Below are 20988 nucleotides of genomic sequence, written 5' to 3'. Positions count from 1 at the left end.
ATAATTCTCGATGGGTTAAAGTGTATATACCCATGGCAAAAGTGAGTCTCATTAAGCTTGTAAATGTGTGATTAAATTTTAGTGTGTGTGCTCTACTCTACAATAAACAAATTAGCAACTCATCAACTAAATTATCTGACCCCACCAACCCATTAAGCAATTCATTAATTAGTGTTGACACTAACAAATCTTACAAAAATTAGTGTCAACACTAGCAAAGTTTATCAAAAATTTGTGTCGACACTAGTGTCAACACTAGCAAAGCAAAGAAAATCAAATCAAATAAAAAATTAGTGTCAACACTATTGTCTCTCTACACTAGAAACCAATGTCACGCCCCAAAAAATAATACAATTAACCCATCCATAAGAGAAGGGTGCATAATAGAAGTGATATCCCTTCATTCATCAGAGTTCGTAATACAAAAGATATTACATGTATTATACATTTATAAATGTTCATCCTTAATCTATAACATGTAACATTAGTTAATAACAACAAAATAAATACCCTATGGGCTTACATCTTTCCAAGATATCACTTGGTTACAACAAAAGAGAGTCCTACGCTCTATACATGTAAAGCTCTCGGCTTGAATAAGCGTTTAAACACAAAACAACAAAATAGAGCCTCAAGCTCCTTGGTCCTCCCAAGTTATGTGCTTAGAGGAAGCATGTCACCGGTACCTAAAAATGGTTTCCTAAGTAGGGTGAGCCAAAACCCAATAGAAACAGTCTAATACAATGTATGAAGTTTAACTAAGATATAAGTGTCAGATAAATATTCAATATTCAAGATCAACTTACATTCTTTCTATAACCATTCAATACTGATATTCATACCTCAATCCATTCTCATTTATTCATTTTGAGTTAATTCATTTCATTTCAAGTCATATGGCAAATATACATAATTTTCCAAATAATCCAACTGAGACTACAACTCAGTTGTTCCCTATCCTCATAACCATCATACAAACACTTCAACCTCGTCATTTTATAGAAATTTCGTTCGTGGGATCGGCACCCATGTATACATAAGATTTTGGGACTTTCACCCTGGACACTTTGGCCAACTTAACTCTCAATGGAGTCCATCCCCTATCTCTTCCCAAACAATAGAGTACATTTCCTTTCTTCTTCCAAAACATTATACGTATACAATGTATTTAAATTCATCGTCATATACAATGACTATTCATAACGCATATTCAATGCCTTAATCATACCATCATATTCAATGACAAACTTAAATGATCAGTTTCAATTCACCTAATCACTATGCAATTTCTACAACAATCATAACTATCCTCCACCGATAGCCCAACACAGATATTTCTAAACAGATATACAATCATTTTAACAGATAATTTATCAAATTTTCCATGAATGAGTGATTAAACAAATCCAACTACACCATTCATTTACACCCTTTCCCAATTTCACATTTTTCACATCAATTTCATTATTTATACAAAATAAAATTTAAGACACATTTAGGGTAAACCTCACCCTTATTCAACTATTAACCCAAAGGCTAAAGTTCACTATTTTAACACAAGATATCCTCATATTCAATGTAGCGATCCCGATTTTGACCCGTCTCTAGTGGTGTTCTGGGCTCGGGTTGGTATGGTTTTGAACGGTGTTACATATCTTAGTTTTCCTTGTATTTCCCTTATTTTTTGGTTATCGAGTTGTAGTGATGTGTTTTGGAACAGGTAATGTCTCCAAACCTTTAGATGCGAATCCAACTCGAATTGTGCCTTGCAGAGCTGAATTAGAAGTTAATTCTTTCATGTTTTTCCACTTCGCTGAGTATGTCGAGGATTGAGCTGCTTGGTCAGCTCGCGGGGGTCTAGGGGACAGCGCCCCTTGGCGGGTTCGAGAGCAGTGCCCTGGCAGGGTCGAGGGGTAGTGCCCCTGAAGCCAAAATACAAAATGCATTCGAAGTTTCTTGAGCTGCACGTGTGGAAAACAGGGAAGGGCTTGTTTGGCTACTGCAATAAATGCAGGTGTTGGAGTGCAAGTGCGGGAGAAGCGCCGCATGTGCGGTGGTAGGTGAGTCCCAAATTTTGGTCTTTTCTTCTCTTTAGGCTGAGTGTATCTCACTCTTGTTAGGTCTCTCTCTCTAAAAACCCTTTCCTCTCCCTTCTCTCTACATTTCCCTACGCCAAATTGGATCAAAACCTTGATTTCTCAAGATCTATTAGAGTTCTGCCATAGTTTCTTCATCAAAGTTGGTTAACTTCTCGAGGGTTTCGTTGTGTGCCGTGAAGATCGAGTTTCGACACCGTTGATTTTGGGGGTTTCATCTCATTTCTTCTTCAAAACTTGAGGTAGGGATTTTCTTAGAGTTATATATATATTTTTCCAAGATCTAGATGATTTTTAACATCATCCTTTGATAGCTTTGAAATTTGATTGTTGATTCAAGAAGATGAGAAATGTTTGAAAGTGGGTTTGTCTCTTATTCTTTTAAAATGATCTTATGGGTTTTAATCTTCGTTGCTTGAAGAAAAGATGATTTTGGAGAGTTTTCTTTCAAGGGATTTGTGTTGTATAGTTTTGGTGAGAAAACCTAGAATTTGGGAATTTTTTTAAAAGAGACTGAAAAATCCATGGATGAAATTGTTATATTTATTTTGTATGCTAAAATAAATGAATGTTTGGAAATTTTTTTGTTTTTGTCTATATAAATGATGAGTTTCATGGAATATGTAAATTGTTGTTCAGAATATTATTGTAGTCTAGAAATGACTAATTGTTGAGGATACTTGAGAAGAGGGAATCATACTATTCCTTGGATGATGAATTGGGATAAAAGTATTTATATTTATCTTGTGAAATTGCATTGAAATGAGAAATTGAAATTTTGATCACAATGGTAATATTATGTGGAAGAATTGGAAATGGAAGAATTGTTACATTGTGTTGATTGTTGTTGCATTAGCATATCAATTCATTTGATTACATTAAACTTTGAAAGTCGATTTGAAAACTTGCATTGAGAAAAGAATTTTGAGAAAACAAGTTTTCATGGAATGGTTTTGGGGTAAATATGTTGGTAAGTCTTGATAGGTGGTGTAGAGGAAATTGAATAAATTGGCCTGAGGGTCTAGGGTGAAAGACCGAAAATCCACGCGGATAGGTGTTGAGCCTTCCGGTTAATACTGGTAAAAATGGCAATTTGGTAGTACTAGTATACTCTACTTGCACACACCGACCTAAGGATTACCAGAGTCGTATTTACTGCCCTTGAAATAAATTGTTAAGTTTTGAACTATTGAAATTGCATAACATTATTGAGCACGATGGTTTTCAAAAGATGAAGATGTGGATTACTTTAAAAAATGGCATAGCATGGCATGCAAATTTTATCTCTTGAGACTTGTATAAAATGTATATACTTTGTTGAGGATTTTCCTACCGGGCTTTATGCTCACCTTGTGGAATTTTTGTGCAGGAAAGGACGTGATGATTCCGCCTAACTAAAGGCGAGAAAATGTGTGTGTTGAGAGTACAAAACTCTCATTCTGCTGTCACTCTGTCTGTAAGCCAAGGGCTGTATTTGTGTGGGTTTGAATAACCATTTTGTGTAACCAGGCTTAAGCCTTGGAAACTTGTAAACCCTTGAGAGTATTTATTATTTTGTTTCTGTTTTACTGTTCTATATGTTTAGATTCATGTAATGCAAGTATTGGGAAGTTATTCTGGTTTTCCTCTAAGAAGCCGTGATTGTTGTATTATCATTATGTTAGAAATTTGGGGTGTCACAACTTGGTATCAGAGTTTCAGGGTTTGAATACTTGTGGCTCGTGGGAAGGGGTTATTTAACCGCAATGGGTTCATTTAGCATGCTTAGGAAGTGTTATGCATTTTGTGACTATGTGATAACATGCTTATGTGACTAAGTGGGTATGTGATTGGACTTTTGGGATGTTATTTGCACCTGTTAAATTCCTTGAGGTCTTATTAGAATGGCACTTGATCAATACTCATTCTACTAAGAATTCTTGATTTTTCATGGGACGAATCTCATCATAAGAGTATAATCCGTATGTGTTTACATGACTAAGTGCTTATGTGAGTTAAAATTTAATTGTTATATGGTAGAGGAATATATAACATTGTTGTGGTCAAATATGTGAGTTAAGTTATGAGTACATGAGTTTGTGTGCTAAATTATTTCTCTTGTGTCCTTTATTAGGATGTCAAGAAGAGGTCAAGTCTGTGGTGATAGAGGTGGGAGGCTTGGTAGGGCTCGCTGAGGTGTGCATGAGGTACCAGTCCATGAGGTTCCAGTGCAAGAGGAAGAGTCCGGCCAAGCTAATATGGCCGAACAAGTGGGGCATGCGGGAATCCCGGGACAAACGGGTCAAACCACAATGGGAGCCCTAGTTCAAGAAATGGAAGGGGCTTTAAGAGAGTCTATGAACTTGTTGAGGGTGGAGAATCAAGCCCGAGAGAACACCGCGGAGTCAAGGGCAAGTTTCCTTACTAGAGAGTTCTTGCGGGCCAAACTGGATGAGTTCCATGGTGGTCCCGAGCCTAAGAAAATAGATGAGTGGCTCGAACACACTGTGAAGACATTTGAGATGCTTCACATTGAAGATAGTGAACTAAGAGTGACTCTAGCGAGTTACTACCTTAAGGGAGACGTGGGTCAATGGTGGAAATATACTAAGGGTAGAGTGGAGCCGACATGGGAAGCCTTTGCGGTTGCTTTCAAAGATAAGTACATACCTCCCACTGCTAGGGAGAGATTGAGGCAAGAGTTTAAAGACCTCATACAACTCGACATGCCCGTGGCTGAGTTTGAGGCGGTTTTCTCTAGTTTGTCCAGATTTGCACCAGAGTTGGTGGCAACGGAAGAGCGTCGTTGCATTGAATTTGAAAAGAAATTGAAAACAAAAATTTTGTTCAAGCTTGTCGGAAATATAATTCGGGAATATGAACGTCTTGTGGATCCAGCGGCACACGTAGAAATTTCCATACAAGCCGAGGATGAGAGGCTTTGGAGTTCGAGGTCTATGGGCCAAGAGTCTCAAGGAGACTATAGGCATAACAAGAAGAGTAGGAACATCTATCCATCCTAGTCCCAACCGCAGCAGTCTAGATCCACTTTTCCTTTACCTAGTGTGGGTCCGGGAAAAAGTGCAACGAGTAGCTTCTCATGTTTCAAGTGTGGCCAACCGGGTCACAATGCCTTCTCATGCCCACAGAAGGGAAGAGGGCAGTTACTGTTACCACCACCTAACCGATCTCAAAGTTAGTCTCAGTCTCAGAATAAAGGTCAAGGGTTTAATTTTTATCAGTGTGGTCAGCCAGGGCTTACGAAGAGAACTTGCCCACTGTTGGGAGGTGTATTTGGCGCATCAGGGTCGAGGCAAACTTAGAGCCACCAGCAGACTCAATCAGTCCAAGCTTCGCGAGTTAATCAAGGAGCCGCTTCGGCTCAGCCAGTACAACGGGCCTATGCTCCGAGAGGGTAACAAGTTAATCAGGGGCCACAGGGGTGCGTGTATGCTGTTACCGTGCCAGAGCAGGTTCTAGAATCCTCAGTTGTGAGAGGTATTTTTGTTGTGTGTAATTCTTTGGCTAATGTATTGATAGACACGGGTGCGTCTTATTCATTTATATCTACTGCATTTGCTTCTATATTGGGGTTAAAGGTAGCACGGTTAGTGCCTCCACTCAGAGTAGAGTCACCTATTGGGGGTACAGTTGATGGAGACCGGGGTTGTCGTGATTGTGAAATAGAAGTTGTCGGGCGTCGACTTTCATTTGCTTTTGTGTTGCTAGATATGTTGAGTTTTGATGTCATTTTAGGCATGGACTGGTTGTGTTCTTACCAAGCTGTGATTGATTGTTACCGTTAGAGAATTATGGTATGCACTTTGAGTGGTGATCATTTCTATTTTCTGGGGAATCGAGTTGATAGAGCCTTGTCGCCAGTTGTTGACCCTCGTAGTAGGAGCCAGCTTAGTGGCCTTCTTGTAACTCTCTTAGATGGTGAGAGTGACGGGGCTCGTGTTGAGTTACCAAGGGTAGTTTGTGAATACCCGGGTGTCTTTCCACAAGATCTTACTAGTTTACTACCTCCCCGAGAGATCGAGTTGTCCATTGAATTAGTGCCTGGCACGGCACCGATTTCCATGTCACTGTATAGATTTGCACCCGCCGAATTGCATGAGTTGAAGATTCAACTAGAAGAGCTTTTAAATAAGGGTTTCATTCATCCTAGTATATCACCTCAGGGAGCACCGGCTCTCTTTGCGAAGAAGAATGGTGGATTGTTGCGGTTGTGTATTGATTACCACAAGTTGAATAGAGTTACAGTTAAGAACAGGTATCCTCTACCCAGAATAGATGATTTGTTTGACCAACTTAGAGGGTCTCGTTGCTTCTCAAAAATAGATTGAGGTCGGGGTACCATCAGTTGAGAGTCTGGGAGGAGGACATTCAGAAGACGGCCTTTCGTACTCGTTATGGCCACTATAAATTCTTTGTAATGCCTTTTGGGTTGACTAATGCACCGGCTTCCTTTATAGATTTGATGAACATAATTTTTTGGGGATACTTGGACCGTTTTGTGGTCGTCTTTGTGGACGACATCTTGATTTATTCAACCTCTGAAGAGGAACACGAGACTCACTTGCGGGTAGTGCTGGGTTTACTTAGTGAGCACAAATTGTATGCCAAATTTGAAAAATGGGAATTTTGGTTAACAGAGGTAAAGTTTTTGGGGCATGTAGTGTCTAAAGAGGGAGTGACTATGGACTCCTCAAAGATAGATGCCATATAGGATTGGGAACAACCCAAGAATGTTTTTGAAATTCAGAGTTTCTTGGGATTAGCGGGGTATTATCGACGTTTTGTAAGGGACTTTTCTAGACTAGCTGCACCTTTGACTAGGTTGACTAGAAAGGGTATCAAATTTGTGTGGAGTGAGGCTTGTGAAAAGTCATTCCAAGAGCTTAAGACTAGATTGACTACCGCACTGGTTTTGATAATTCTGGAAAGAGGTTTGAATTACACTGTCTATTATGATGCGTTCAGGGATGGACTTGGTTGTGTCTTGATGCAAGAGGGAAAAATTGTGGCCTATGGTTCACTACAATTGAAAACTCATGAGAAAAATTACCCCACCCGTGATCTAGAATTAGCAGCGGTGATTTTTGCTTTGAAAATTTGAAGGCATTACTTGTACGGTGAGAAGTTTGAAGTCTTCTCCGATCATAAGAGTCTAAAGTATTTGTTTTCTCAAAAAGACTTGAATTTACGTCAACGGAGGTGGATGGAATTTATGGAGGATTATGACTTTGAGTTACACTATCATCCGGGGAAGGCCAATGTTGTAGCCAATGCTTTGAGTCGAAAATTTGTGAGTAGTTTGGCAAGTGTAGCCATTCGGGAATGAGTTATGCTAGGTGAAATGGGCAAGTTTGGTTTACACTTGGATGAGTCCACGAGAGTGCTACTTTGTTTACTTTGACTGCTCAACCTACCTTGATTAGTAAGGTCATCGAGGCACAACAAGGGAACCATGAAGTAGAGTCTATCCGGGTTAAAATTTCCAATGAAAATGAAGAGAAAGGTTTGAACATTCACTTGAATCTGAGTGTGCGTTATCTAGACCGTTTGTTTGTACTGGAATCTTGTAAAGAGGAAGTACTTCGGGAGTTTCATCACTCACGCCTTGCTGTACATCCGGGAGGCACCAAATGTATCATGATCTTAGCCGTCAATTTTGGTAGAGGGGTATGAAGCGATATGTCACTTTATTTGTATCGAAGTGCCTTACTTGTCAACAAGTGAAGGCCGAACACCAAAGGCCAGCGAATTTGTTACAACCCTTACCGATAGCCGAATGGAAATGGGAGAGTGTCACCATGGATTTTGTAGTTGGACTTCCTAGAACACAACGAGGCAACGATGTCGTTTGGGTGTGTCAAGCCCCCAAAATAATACAATAAACCTATCTACCATGCGGAAGAATATAACAAAAATACAATACTTGCATTCATCAGATTTTAGTGTTTAACAAACAGTTAAATGACATGTAGGCTTACATATTTCCAAGTCATTGCTTGGTTACAGAAATTGAGTCTCGCTCGTTACATCTTAAGCCCTTCGCTTTACAAATAATAAAACATACACACAACAAGACATAATTAAGGAGCTCTTGCTTCCCTAAACTCTATCTACACTATTGCCTTGGAGGAAACATCTCACCTGTACCTGAAAATGATATTCCCATATAGGGTGAGACAACAGGCCAATAGAAATAATCTAACACAATTTATGAGGTTTAGCGAAGGTATAAATACCACATATATAAACAATACTGATCCTGAAACATCCACAAGGCCTGCATATCCATATGCCACTAAGACTAACCTTATTCCATTTTCCTTCAATTCATTTCTAGTTCGTATATGCTACTTAATTCATGAGTTAAATTCATTATCTTTCAACAACCAAAATGAGACTACAACTCAATGATTTTCCAATTATGCAACACTCACATAAACACTTCAAACCTGTCATTTTACGGATATTTCGTCCGAAGGAATCAACACCCATTTATATGTAAAATTTCGGATCTTTCACCCAGGACACTCCGGCCAACTTGCTTTAAATGGAATCCATCCCATTTCTCCTCCCAAACAAATATACATATGTAATGTATTTATAAACATAATCACATATGGAGTACATCCCCTTCTCCTCCCAATAAACATACATATACAATATATTTATAACATGGTCATATTTAATGACACTAACTATGGATTAACATTAAATTGCCTAATCCTCATGTAATTTCTACAACAATCATAGTTATTCTCTACCGATAGCCCATGCAATTATTTCTAAAGAGATGTTCAATATCAAAATAAATAGTTTATTCAAAACTTCCATAGGTGAGATAATACATATCCAATATCACCATTTATAATCACAACCTTCCAATTTCACATTTTCAATGTTAATCTCGATTATTTATGCAAAATAATGATTTAATCAAATTAGGACAAAAATCCTCCTTTTACCAAATATCAACCCAAATATCAAAAACCACTACTTTGGTATAACATGATCCTATATTCAAGCCTCACACTCATTTACCTCATATTCATCAAAAAATCCCTCTTTTCCATATAACACCCAAATCTTAGATTTGTCCAAACCTCAACCAAATCTCATCATTTATACACAATAGCAAATAACTAAGCTAAAAACCATATTAGAGTGTAGAAAATCCCGACCTCAAGTTTGAAGAAGAAACGAGTTGAAACCCCAAAATCAACGATACCTAAACTCGATTTCCATCGCACACAACGTAGCCCTCGCCTAGATAACCAACTTTGATGAAGGACTTGATCTAAATCCCAATGGATTTGGAGAAATCAAAGATCTTGTGAGGTTTTGGTAGGAAATGTAGAGAGAAGGGAGAGGAAATATTTTTAGAGAGAGAGAGATATACAAAAAGTGATACACAATCAGCCCAAAGAGAGGAGAAAGGGAGAAATTTCAGATCTCACCTAACCTTCCGCACGTGCGGCGCGTGTTCCTGCACGTGCGACACTCACCCCTGCACGTGCGGCCTCCTTTCCCCGCACCTCACCTCGCACCTTCCTTTTTAGCAGTGTGCTTCAACCCCCTGCCCTGTTTTCCATATGTGCGGCCTCATTCCCCGCACGTGCGGCCCTCTCCCGCACGTGCGGCCCTGGTCCTCAGCCCGGAATTCTCTCGGTTCAACTCCCGACACCCCAGATTGACCGAGCGGACAAACAACTTCGAATGCATTTTGCATTTTTGTTTTCAAGGGTGCGCCCCTCAACCCCACCAAGGGGCGCTACCCCCTGGACCCCCGTGAGCTGACCGGGTAGCTCGACCCCCGATCGGCCTAGTTGAAGTGGCAAAACATAAAAGGAGGACCGAAACCGGGATCACTACAGGGTGATTACTGATAGGTTGACTAAGTCTACCCATTTCATTTCAATGTGCACCTGTGACTTAGTTGAACGCGTGGCAGAGTTGTACATTAGAGAGATAGTCTGACTTAATGGAGTCCCTGTGACTATTGTGTCGGATAAGGATCCTTGTTTTACTGCCCGGTTATGGAAAAGCCTTCAAGAGGCGTTGGGATTAAGTTGACTCTTAGCACCGCTTATCATTCTCAAACTGATGGACAGTTGAAATATACCATTCAAATTTTGGAGGACATGCTTAGAGCTTTTGTCCTTCAATTTAAGGGGCCTTGGGAGAGGCACTTACCATTGATTGTGTTTGCTTACAACAATAGTTGTCAAGCTAGTATTGGGATGACACCATTTGAGGCCTTGTATGGCCGACCTTGTAGATCACTGGTTTGTTGGGTCGAAGTGGGTGATACACCGTTACTGGGTCCGAAAATTGTTAGAGAGAAAACCGAGAAAGTTGTTCTCATTCAGAAGCGGTTAGCTACGGCCCAAAGCCGACAAAAGAGTTATGCCGATAAGAGGAGACGACCTTTATCTTTTGAAGTTGGTGACCATGTGTTTCTAAAAATCTCACCAAGGCAGGGTTTGATGAGATTTGGTAAGAGTGGCAAATTATCTCCAAGGTTCATTGGTCCTTTGGAGATCTTAGAGCGAATTGGGGAAGTGGCATACCGGTTAGCTTTACCGCCACAACTTTCGGGAGTTCACAACGTATTTCATGTATCTATGCTTAGGAAGTATGAACCCGACCCTTCTCATGTGCTTGATTGGGTTGACTTGGAGGTTGATGAGGATGCCTCCTACGAAGAACGACCGGTTCAAATATTAGATACTCGGGAGCAAGTGCTACGGGGAAAAACTATACCGTTAGTTAAGGTGTTGTGGAGACACCATGGGGTTGAAGAAGTGACGTGAGAACGGTAGGTGGAAGTCCGCTCTAGGTATCCGGATTTGTTTGAAAATGCTTAAGTTGTTTTTCCTTGTAATTTTCCCTAGTGTTTGAGGGAAATGTGTTAAGTTGTTGACCACATGTTGTTATGTATGTTGTTATGTTAAGCATGAAGTAGTTACGGATTGTCATTTCTTGACTTCATGTTTAGGTTAATGTGGACGGTTGTTGTTAATGGGATAACCATGGTGGAAATGGCAAAAAAAATTGGTTGATGTAGACATCCCCGAACGCCTTGGAAGGCAAAAAAAAATTGGAAATGGCAAAAAAAATCGGTCCTGTATCTAATCTTGCAGAGTGCAATGCAAGACCGATGAATCATCAAACAGTCAAAATCCGGCAAATCATTTTTGAAAACAGATTTTTTTTTGAAAGAAGTGCCAAACATGGACTGCTTTGCCAGATACAGAGTTGCCACCTAAATATTTTATTTTGAAAAATTTAGGAAACCCGGACTCATTGCCTAAGGCCACGTGTCCGTCATCACCAAAGTTGCCTCGGCTCGGGAACTTGGGTACGATTGGGGAAGGTCACTTCGTGAGCACCCCCGCTCGACCGATCAAAGATCGGCCTCTACTAACCATGATATCGAGTTTTGAAAACATTATGTGCTCTTATTCTGGTTATTAGCTTAGATTTACTATATGATGCGCACAACATACAAGTATAGACTGGATCGCCTGAATTGGAACAAAACACCTCATGTTTGTTTTTGAAACGGTTTGCTACTCGCAAGTAGGCTAAAATGCGGATTTTGCCACCCTCGGGTGGGCTTAGTAAATATGATTTTGTCACTCTCAAGTGGGCTTAAAACTCGCATTCAATGAATTGTTCCAATTCAGATAATCCAACCTTCACCCACAGGCATTCAGGCAGTTATATCACATAAGCAGTTAGCCTCATGGTAAGCATGCTATCATGGCAACACTCACACTCATGCAAGGATGCTAAAGCATAAACACTTACCGAGTACTCCGAGCCAAAACAGAAACTAGTTAGTAATCAATGCATGATGCTAATTCATGTTAAAATGGCTAATGCAACACATGCAAAATGCAACTACAATAGGCTCGGCTATCCTAAGAATGGCATATGAGATGCTACAGCTAACACGTATTCAACTTGGAATTGAAATACAATGCAGTTAGTATGATGCGCCGAGCCCGGTGCATGCAATACAGATGACTGATGCAAACATGCAAGCATAAGTATGCTAACTGAAACATGCCCTAATCTAACCATCATAAGCTGGTAAATAAAAGGAAGAAAGACGTGGGGTCGAAAGACATACATCACACACACGCACGCTTATTACAATTGTGCCCTCGCTCGGAGGGTCCGAATAAATAATGCAGTCCAAATAAATAACTGTTACAGCTAATTATTACACAACATTAACTAATTAACAAACTAGCTAAGTAAGCATGTAAACTACATGAATGTGACTGCCTCGGCTCTGTTTTGGGTGACGATGGATACATGCATGCTCGAGTCGCCTCGTCGGGAAATTCCATCGCGATGCCTCATCTCGCCTTTGTTTGCAACTGATTTTAGAAAAAGGCTCCAAGAGGCTGAAACTCCACCCTGGGAAGGCTGCTGACCAGATATTGGCTTGGGAAACACATGCCGACCACCCTTTATGGTGGAAACCAAAAAAGGTGGTCGGCCTGCCAGAAAACCTGGTCGGCCGACCACTTTCTGCCCCTGGATTCTGGTTTTTCTGCAACAAAGGCAAGAGGAAGAGAAAGCAAGGTATTTTCAACATATGTGTGCAAGACCACTCTCCCCGTCCTTACACAAGCTCAAGGGAGTGTAGATCTCGATCCTTGTGCCACCAATCATGCATCTCGATGCATGATGGCCGAGCAGTCGAATTGCACGGCTCAATGGAATGAATGCAAGTATGAACACATGAAGCCAACAATTCTATCATGGGTAATCAAGAATGCCGACGACCGGGGATCGAGGCACATTTCATCACTTGGAGTATGAAACGTCCCTTGTTTCCCGTGTTTGGACTAACTCCTACTCCAAACACAATGCAATATGCATGACATGCACAAATGCAACTAGCATGCAATCCTAATGCAATGCGACCGAACCATGCAAACATGTAAGGATGAGATGCAAACATGCTACTAGCATACACAATGCTATAAACTATATGGCATACACAATGCGACTAACAACCTAGCATACGCAATGCACACACGAAGATGGACATACACAAAGGCATAATCAAAGCATACACAATGCGATGGTCAACCATGCAACAACATGAATCAAATGGCATACACAATGCAAGGTGGACTTAAACCAATATGAGTGGACCTCAGCCACACTCAAATCAGTGGCCATGTGATGAAAATGAGACAACCGAGATACATGCAAATATGCACGAATGCAAAGGACCGATCCTAAGGTACAACATGCAACTCTAACTAAGCATGGCAAAGGATGAAATATGGCATAGAATGGCACATGGCACAGCTCTGAAATGGCATAAAAGATGGTCCCGAAACATGCAAATATGTCACCCAATGCATGCTAGATGACCCGGGTACCGAAACTAGTGAAGTGCGTTACACTAGAGGTACCCAAAGCAATGCACAAATGGTAAAACCAACCCCAAACAGACCCTAGGCAGGTCTGAAACAGTGGCGAAATGGCCTAAAATGATGGCTTGGAATGCAAAGAAATGGAGCTCATTCAATGGTCCGAAAACAAGGCATTCATGCACAACTCTCAAGCACACTTAAAGAGAAGAAAACATGAGGATATGGCATTCACATAGGCTCTGAAATATGATGTATAATGGCCCTAAAACAAGAAAACACCTCAGTATATGCATGTAGTGGACCTCAAAACTCAAAGCTAAGTATGGACATTGAACTACAAGCATGCAAAACAAGCATCATTCGACCATGAGACCCAAAAACAAAGCTAAGGCTGTCCAAAATATGCTCGAAATCCCTTTAAGGCATGGCCAAAAAGTGATAAAATCAAGGGTCAACAAAGCATGTAAAGAAAGCTAGTAAACCATGAGTTGTACCACAACTATATGAAGCATATGAGAGCTCACCAAACCAGCCAAAAACAGAAGTATGCCATGCCAAAATACGCCCAAAAACCCACTGAAACTCAGTCAATGCGTGCAAGAATGATAGGCTCCTTTGGAAGGCCATGTAAGGGGTTATTCTACACATGTATGATGGACTCACAAAATGGAAAAACCACCTCTGGAATGGGATTATAAGGGTCCTAAAACCCATGAAAAAGGTCCTGAAATTAGTTTAGGAAGCATGCAAGTGAAAGCCCCTTTGAAAGGCCTTGAGTAGGATTGTTCTACACATGCATAATAGACATTCAAAATGGCCAAAAGGGCTCTAGACAGAGCCTATGTAGACCTTAAAACTCACCAAATAGGGCCTGAAATATGGCTTTGAAACATGCAAGTAGGACCCCCTTTGGAAGGCCAACAAAGCTAGTAAAGAGAACAATGGCTGAGAGGGTCACCCCTCTCTGATTTTGAAGCTTAAAGACACATGCTAGCCACTAAAAATCAACTGGATTTCAGTGGCCAAAAGGCCAAACCAAGGCCAACACAAACGCTCTAATGCATAGCTCAAAACATGAGGAAATGAAGCATGCAAGGGGGTAGACGACCCCCAACAGAAAAATGACCTCAATCAAACTTGAAGAGGAGCTCAAAATAAGACTTTTTTTAGTTTATGATAAAGCCCAAATATGCTTGCAAATAGAGCTAAGATATGAAGAAAAATAATGCTACAAAGAGGGAAATAGAGACTTACCCTTGTAGAAAAGACCTCTAGCAACTTTTGGACCAAGGTAGGAGCCCTTCAACCTCTGAAAATCAGCTCCAAGGTGCTTAGGTTGATTATGGAGGTGTTGTGCTTGGAGGTGTAGTGTAATGGGTGCAAGAACAATGGAGTTTGAAGCTTGAATGAGAGAGATATGGAGGGAAGTGTATGTATGCTTGAGGCCAAAAATTCTCAACCTTTGCAAATGGAGAGGAGAGCCTCTCTTATAGAAGACGAAGTCCAAGGCTTCTTGGAGAAGCCTCAAGCAAAGGGACCAAGCTTCTAAAAGAAGCTAAACCAAAAGGGTCAAGCTTCTTGAGGAAGCTAGACCAAAGGGGTCAAGCTTCCCCAAGAAGCTTGACAAAAGGCCAAGCTTCTCTTAGAAGCTAAGCAAAAAGGGCCAAAGCTTCCTTAAGAAGACAAACAAAAGGGTTAAATCTCGGAGGATGGGGCAAATGCCTCCCAGCTGGCACAACTGTATGCAACCCAGGAAGGCCAAAAAGGAGATGGCTGGCCGACCAGTTCAAGTGGTCGGCCGACCACTTTCCCTGGTAGGCCGACCAGGGGTCAAAAGGGTCAACAAGAAAAGGTGGTTGACCATGCCAAAAAGGTGGCCTCCCAGGTGAATACAACACAGTGGTGGTATGGGGGACCAGAAATTATGGCCCAAAAGTGAGGGAGACCAAGGGGTCTACAGGGTCAAGCACCAAAGGTGGTCGTCCATACCAAATAGGTGGCCTCCTAGATGAATGCAACACAATGGTGGTATGGGAAACCAGAAATTATGGCCCAAAAGTGAGGGAGACCAGTTTTCTGAAAAGAAAACTAGCTGGAGGAGAGAGAAAAGTGGTCTCCAAGAAGAAAAGGTGGTCTCCCACCCTTGTACCACCTTCTTAACAATGAAACTAGGGTCCATGCCAAAAATGAACCCTGACCGATGCAAAACGAGGGTTCGGGGCCAAAACGCGCAGCCGGGGGCCCTGAAAACTGACTGTTAGGCACCGGAGGTGGCGTGCGACCACAAAGGTGGTCTCCCGAGCCACAGTGTCCCTCTAAGGAGAGGAAATAAGGTGTGTGCCAAAAGCTGGAGCAAACGGAGGTAGTTAAGCGGTCCCGAACCGAGGCACACGATCGACGGCTCCAAAAACCAGAAACTGGTCTCCAAACGGGAAAAATGGCCTACGACCACGAAACGTAGCCTATGGCCACTGAGAGATGGTCTACGCAACATCTCCCTCCCTTCAGGAAGAGAAAACAGAGAAAACAGGACCTGGTTCACAAACCGAGGCAAGACACGAAAGGGTTCCGAAGCTCGGAGGCAAGGCTCTCAGCTGAGACTTTGCAACCTCAGAACGAGCACAATATGTAACATCACCGAGCGCTCAGTTGGTGATGTCTGAGTCTTAAGGTCGGTCAAAAATGGGGTGGTTACAGTTGCCCCTCTTTGACGGAACTCAAAAGTCGTAAGTGACGGGAGTGAATGTCAAAGCCCAGAGATGACCCATTTTTGACAAGGCCGAAAACTTAGACAAACAGGCAAGATAAAATATGTGCCCGTAGGCATGCCCGCAGGCAGGGGGCAAAATGCAAAATGATATGCAAGAAGATTTTGACAATTGGACTTATACGCTACGCGAAGCCGATTTGAAAATTGGACTTATACGCTACGCGAAGCCGGTTTGATAATTCTGGATTTATGCAATGCAATGCAATGTAATAGCTAAAATGCAATGTAATAGCTAGGAAGTGAAGGTACCTTACATGGGCAATTGGCAATAACGTACCTCATGCTGCTGGGGATCTCTCGTTTCTTCTCAGTTGAACCACAGGTACTACTTTTTTCCCTGACTATGGTCGCTGCTTTCCCTATTCTCCAACAGGGTGACAGACTAGGTTGGTTCAGTATCCAGAATTGAGGTGCATACACATGCTATCTTAATCTATGGGGCTGCCATACAGATTTCAAGCCGAGGATATACCTCTGGGTATTTAAACCAGACTTTAGTCTCGGAAATCCTAAACCTTTGCATTCTAGGCATAAGCCATTCGAACTCTTGTTTCTACCGTCTCAGTTGATCTCCTAAGAACTCACCGCTAACACAGATAGGTGGCTATACCAGACCACCAGAAGTCGTTCGGGCACGACAAACACCAAAGGAATTGCACCTTTAGAGGATTTAAGGTCTCCTAGACCGGAGGGTGCACAAGACAGTGCGAATAAAGATGCAAGATTTAAGGTCTCCTAGACCAGAGGATTTAAGGTTTCCCGGACTAGACAGTGCGAATGATACAAAAATACAATGTGCACAAGACAATGCGATGCAGAGCGAATGCACAAAACAGTGCTGAACAAATGCACAAAGTAGTGCAATGCTAAAGGTGTACAAAACAGTACGAGCAGGGTGAATGCACAAAATAGTGCGATACAAATAAGGTGCGCAAGATAGCGCGATGCAATGCACTAACAAGTGCAGGTAAGGTGCGTAAGATGGCACGATGTGATATGCGAAGCACAAGACAGTGCGATTGAGGTGTGCAAAATAGCGCGAATGAATGCAATGCACAGGACAGTGCGATGTGCAAAATAGCGCGAATGTAAACTGCACAAAATAGTGCGATTGAGGTGTGGAAAATAGCGCGAATGATAAACTGCAAAAAACAGTGTGATGCGCAAAATAGCGCTAATGTAAACTGCACAAAACAGTGCGATTGAGGTGCGCAAAATAGCGCGAATGATAAACTGCACAAAACAGTGCGATGCGCAAAATAGCACGAATGTAAACTGCACAAAACAGTGCGATTGAGGTGCGCAAAATAGCGCGAATGATAAACTGCACAAAATAGTGCGATGCGTAAAATAGTGCGAATGTAAACTGCACAAAACAGTGCAATGCGCAATATAGCGCGAATGATAAACTGCACAAAACAGTGCGATGCGCAAAATAGCGCGAATGTAAACTGTACAAAACAGTGTAATGCGCAAAATAGTGCGAATGTAAACTGCACAAAATAGTGCAATGCGCAAAACAGCGCGATGCGTTAGACAACGCGAGTGCACAAGACAGTGCGAGTGAAATACAATGTACAAAAAGTGTGAGAAAGGTGCACAAAAGAAGTGCGATAAAATGCATGAACAATGCAAGTAAAGTGCACAAAACAGTGCGATGCGTAAAATTGCGCGATAAAATGTATACACAATGCAAGTAATGGCACACGACTTACGACATAGCACTCCATTCATTTGGCACACAACTCACTACACAACACTTTGTTTGTTTGGCACGCGACTCACAACACAATATTCTGTTCATTTGGCACGCAGCTCGAAACACAGCACTCTGTTTATCTGGGCACACGGCTCTTTTGGGCACACAACTCATTCGGGCACACAGCTCATTTTGGGCACACAGCTTATTTTGGGCACACAGCTCATTTTGGGGGCACACAGCTCATTTTTCGGGCATACAGTAGATCTCGGGCACACAGCTCGTTTGGGGGCGCACAGCTTATTTTTGGGCACACGGCTCATTTTGGGCACACGGCTCATTTTTCGGGCGCACAGCTCGTTTGGGGGCAAGCAGCTCATTTTTGGGCACACGGCTCATTTTTCGGGCACACAGCTTGTTTTTTTCGGGCGCACGGCAAATCTTGGGCACACAGCTCGTTTGGGGGCACACAGCTCATTTTTGGGCACACAGCTCGTTTTTCGGGCACACCGCTCATTTCAGGGCACACAACTCATTTTTCGGGCACACAACTCACTTTTTGGGCTCACAGCTCGTTCTCTGGGCACACAGCTCATTCTTTGGGCACGCAGCTCATTTTCGGGCACACAGCTCATAACACTGCTCAATCTGAACACTCAGTCCATAACACAGCGTTCGGTTTGCATTTTGAACACACAGCTCAAGCACTCGAACTTCTAAACACGCAGCTCAAACTTTTGTCGTGAACACGCAGCCCACATTTTTGAAATCTGAACACACAGCTCAAAGTTTTGTCATGAACACGCAGCCCACATTTTCTTGAAATCCGAACACACAGCTCAAACTCTTGCGGTGAACACGCGGCCCACACTTTCTTGAAATCTGAACACACAGCTCAAACTTGTTGTCGTGAACACATAGCCCACAGTTTTTGAAAGTTGAACACGCAGCTCACAGTTTTTGAATGTTGAACACGCAGCCCAAACTCTTGATGGTGAACACACAGCCCACACTCTTGCAGTGAACACGCAGTCTACAGTTTTTGAAAGTTGAACATGCAGCCTAAACTCTTGATGGTGAACACACAGCCCACACTCTTGTAGTGAACACGCAGCTCACAGTTTTTGAAAGTTGAACACGCAGCCCAAACTCTTGAATTTCTGAACACGCAGCCCATTATTGATTGTGAACACACAGCACACACTTGTTGAAAGTTGAACACGCAGCTCAAACTTTCGAATTTTTCCTGAACACGCAGCCCATTCATTTCATTTTCACGCAGCTCATTCTTAATTCTGAACACGCAGCTCATAAATTTACATGTCTGAACACACAGCTCATTCACTTCACTTTGAACACGTAGCTCACACATTTCAATTCTGAACACGTAACTCATACATTTTCATTTGCACGCAGCTCATTCTTAATTCTGAACACGCAGCTCATAAATTTTCATGTCTGAACACACAGCTCATTCACTTCACTTTGAACACGCAGCTCACACATTTCAATTCTGAACACGCAGCTCATACATTTTCAATTTTGAACACACAGCTCATTCACTTCATTTTGAACGCGCAGCTCACACATTTCAATTCTGAACACGCAGCTCATACATTTTCATTTGCACGCAGCTCATTCTTAATTCTGAACACGTAGCTCATAAATTTTCATGTCTGAACACAAAACTCATTCACTTCATTTTGAACACGCAGCTCACACATTTTCAATTTTGAACACGCAGCTCACAACACAACACTGCTCAATCTGAACACACGGCTCATAACACACTGGTCTTTTAATTTTGAACACACGGGTCATAACACAACTCTGCTCGATCTGAACACACTGCTCATAACACATTAGTCTTTTAATTTTGAACACACAGCTTATAACACAACTCTGCTCGATCTGAACACACGGCTCATAACACAGTAGTCCTTTAATTTTGAACACACAGCTCATTCTGAACATACAGGATGTGACGACGGAACTTGCAGAAGTTGAAACCAATTCAGATGCCCAATATTTTCCCTTTTTTCTTTTGCTTCGAAGTCTGGAACCTATATAGCTTCAGATAGGTCCTGGTTTTACTGTTCTCGTATGACCTGGGTTGGACCCAACAGTTTTATGAAAGAACAAATTTTGTTTTGCACAAATGTGGAGAATGGCACGGCACTCTGAGCACAAAACGATTTTTTGAAAGTGAAATGGGAAAAGGGTTCTCAACCGGGTATTGAGCCTATAACTGACCACAGCCAAAACGACTCAATAACGGGAAACGAAGGTAGAACAACCTAAACACAACACAACAAAGGAAAAACAAGGTAAAACAACCTAAACACATCTATAGGCACCCGAAATGACTCAAAATGAGAATCGAGACAAATAAAACGACTGACACGACACACAGACGTGTTCCAATGGCAAGAGACCTCTCAGTGCACGAGGAGCCAATTTGTCTAGGTATTATTTCCCACCCTTTCTTATTTGTGATTCTCGCATCACTCGGCCCTCAGGCTCTGTTTTTCTTAAAAAGCCCTTTTTCTCACTTTTTCTCTCAGCGCACATCTCTCTATTCTTCAATCTCTCATTTTTTATCCCTCCCCTGGGTGGTTGATGGGTAAACAAGAAGTTGCGGGCTCTTGCCCCTAGCATTCTGCTAGATTCTCCTTCTTCTGCTCACAATAGTGAACTTCCCCCACAGAGGGGTTGTGATGCGGCTAGATGTGCAACAGATCTGCAATTGACATCGGTTGATGATGCTCTGCTGGGGAGTTCGGACGTGATCAGATCTGTCTAGATGAGGGAATGGAATATCCTGCTCCATTCCAGTTCGTACTTCGCACTTGGCTTGATACCTCGCTGCTTGGAGGATGAGAGAGCTTTTCAGCCTTTTGTTAGCTTCAGTTGTGCCCTTTTCTGGTAGGCAGAGTACCCTTTCTGGCAAGTATGTTGACAATGGGAAAAAGACAGAACACCTGACTTAACTGTGCCCCTAGTTCATTATTTTGACCCTTT

This window comes from Camellia sinensis, chromosome 10, assembly GCF_055761805.1.
Source record: "Camellia sinensis isolate YWXY chromosome 10, ASM5576180v1, whole genome shotgun sequence".
NCBI classification, from domain to species: domain Eukaryota; kingdom Viridiplantae; phylum Streptophyta; class Magnoliopsida; order Ericales; family Theaceae; genus Camellia; species Camellia sinensis.
Note: the sequence above shows the minus strand (reverse complement) of the source record.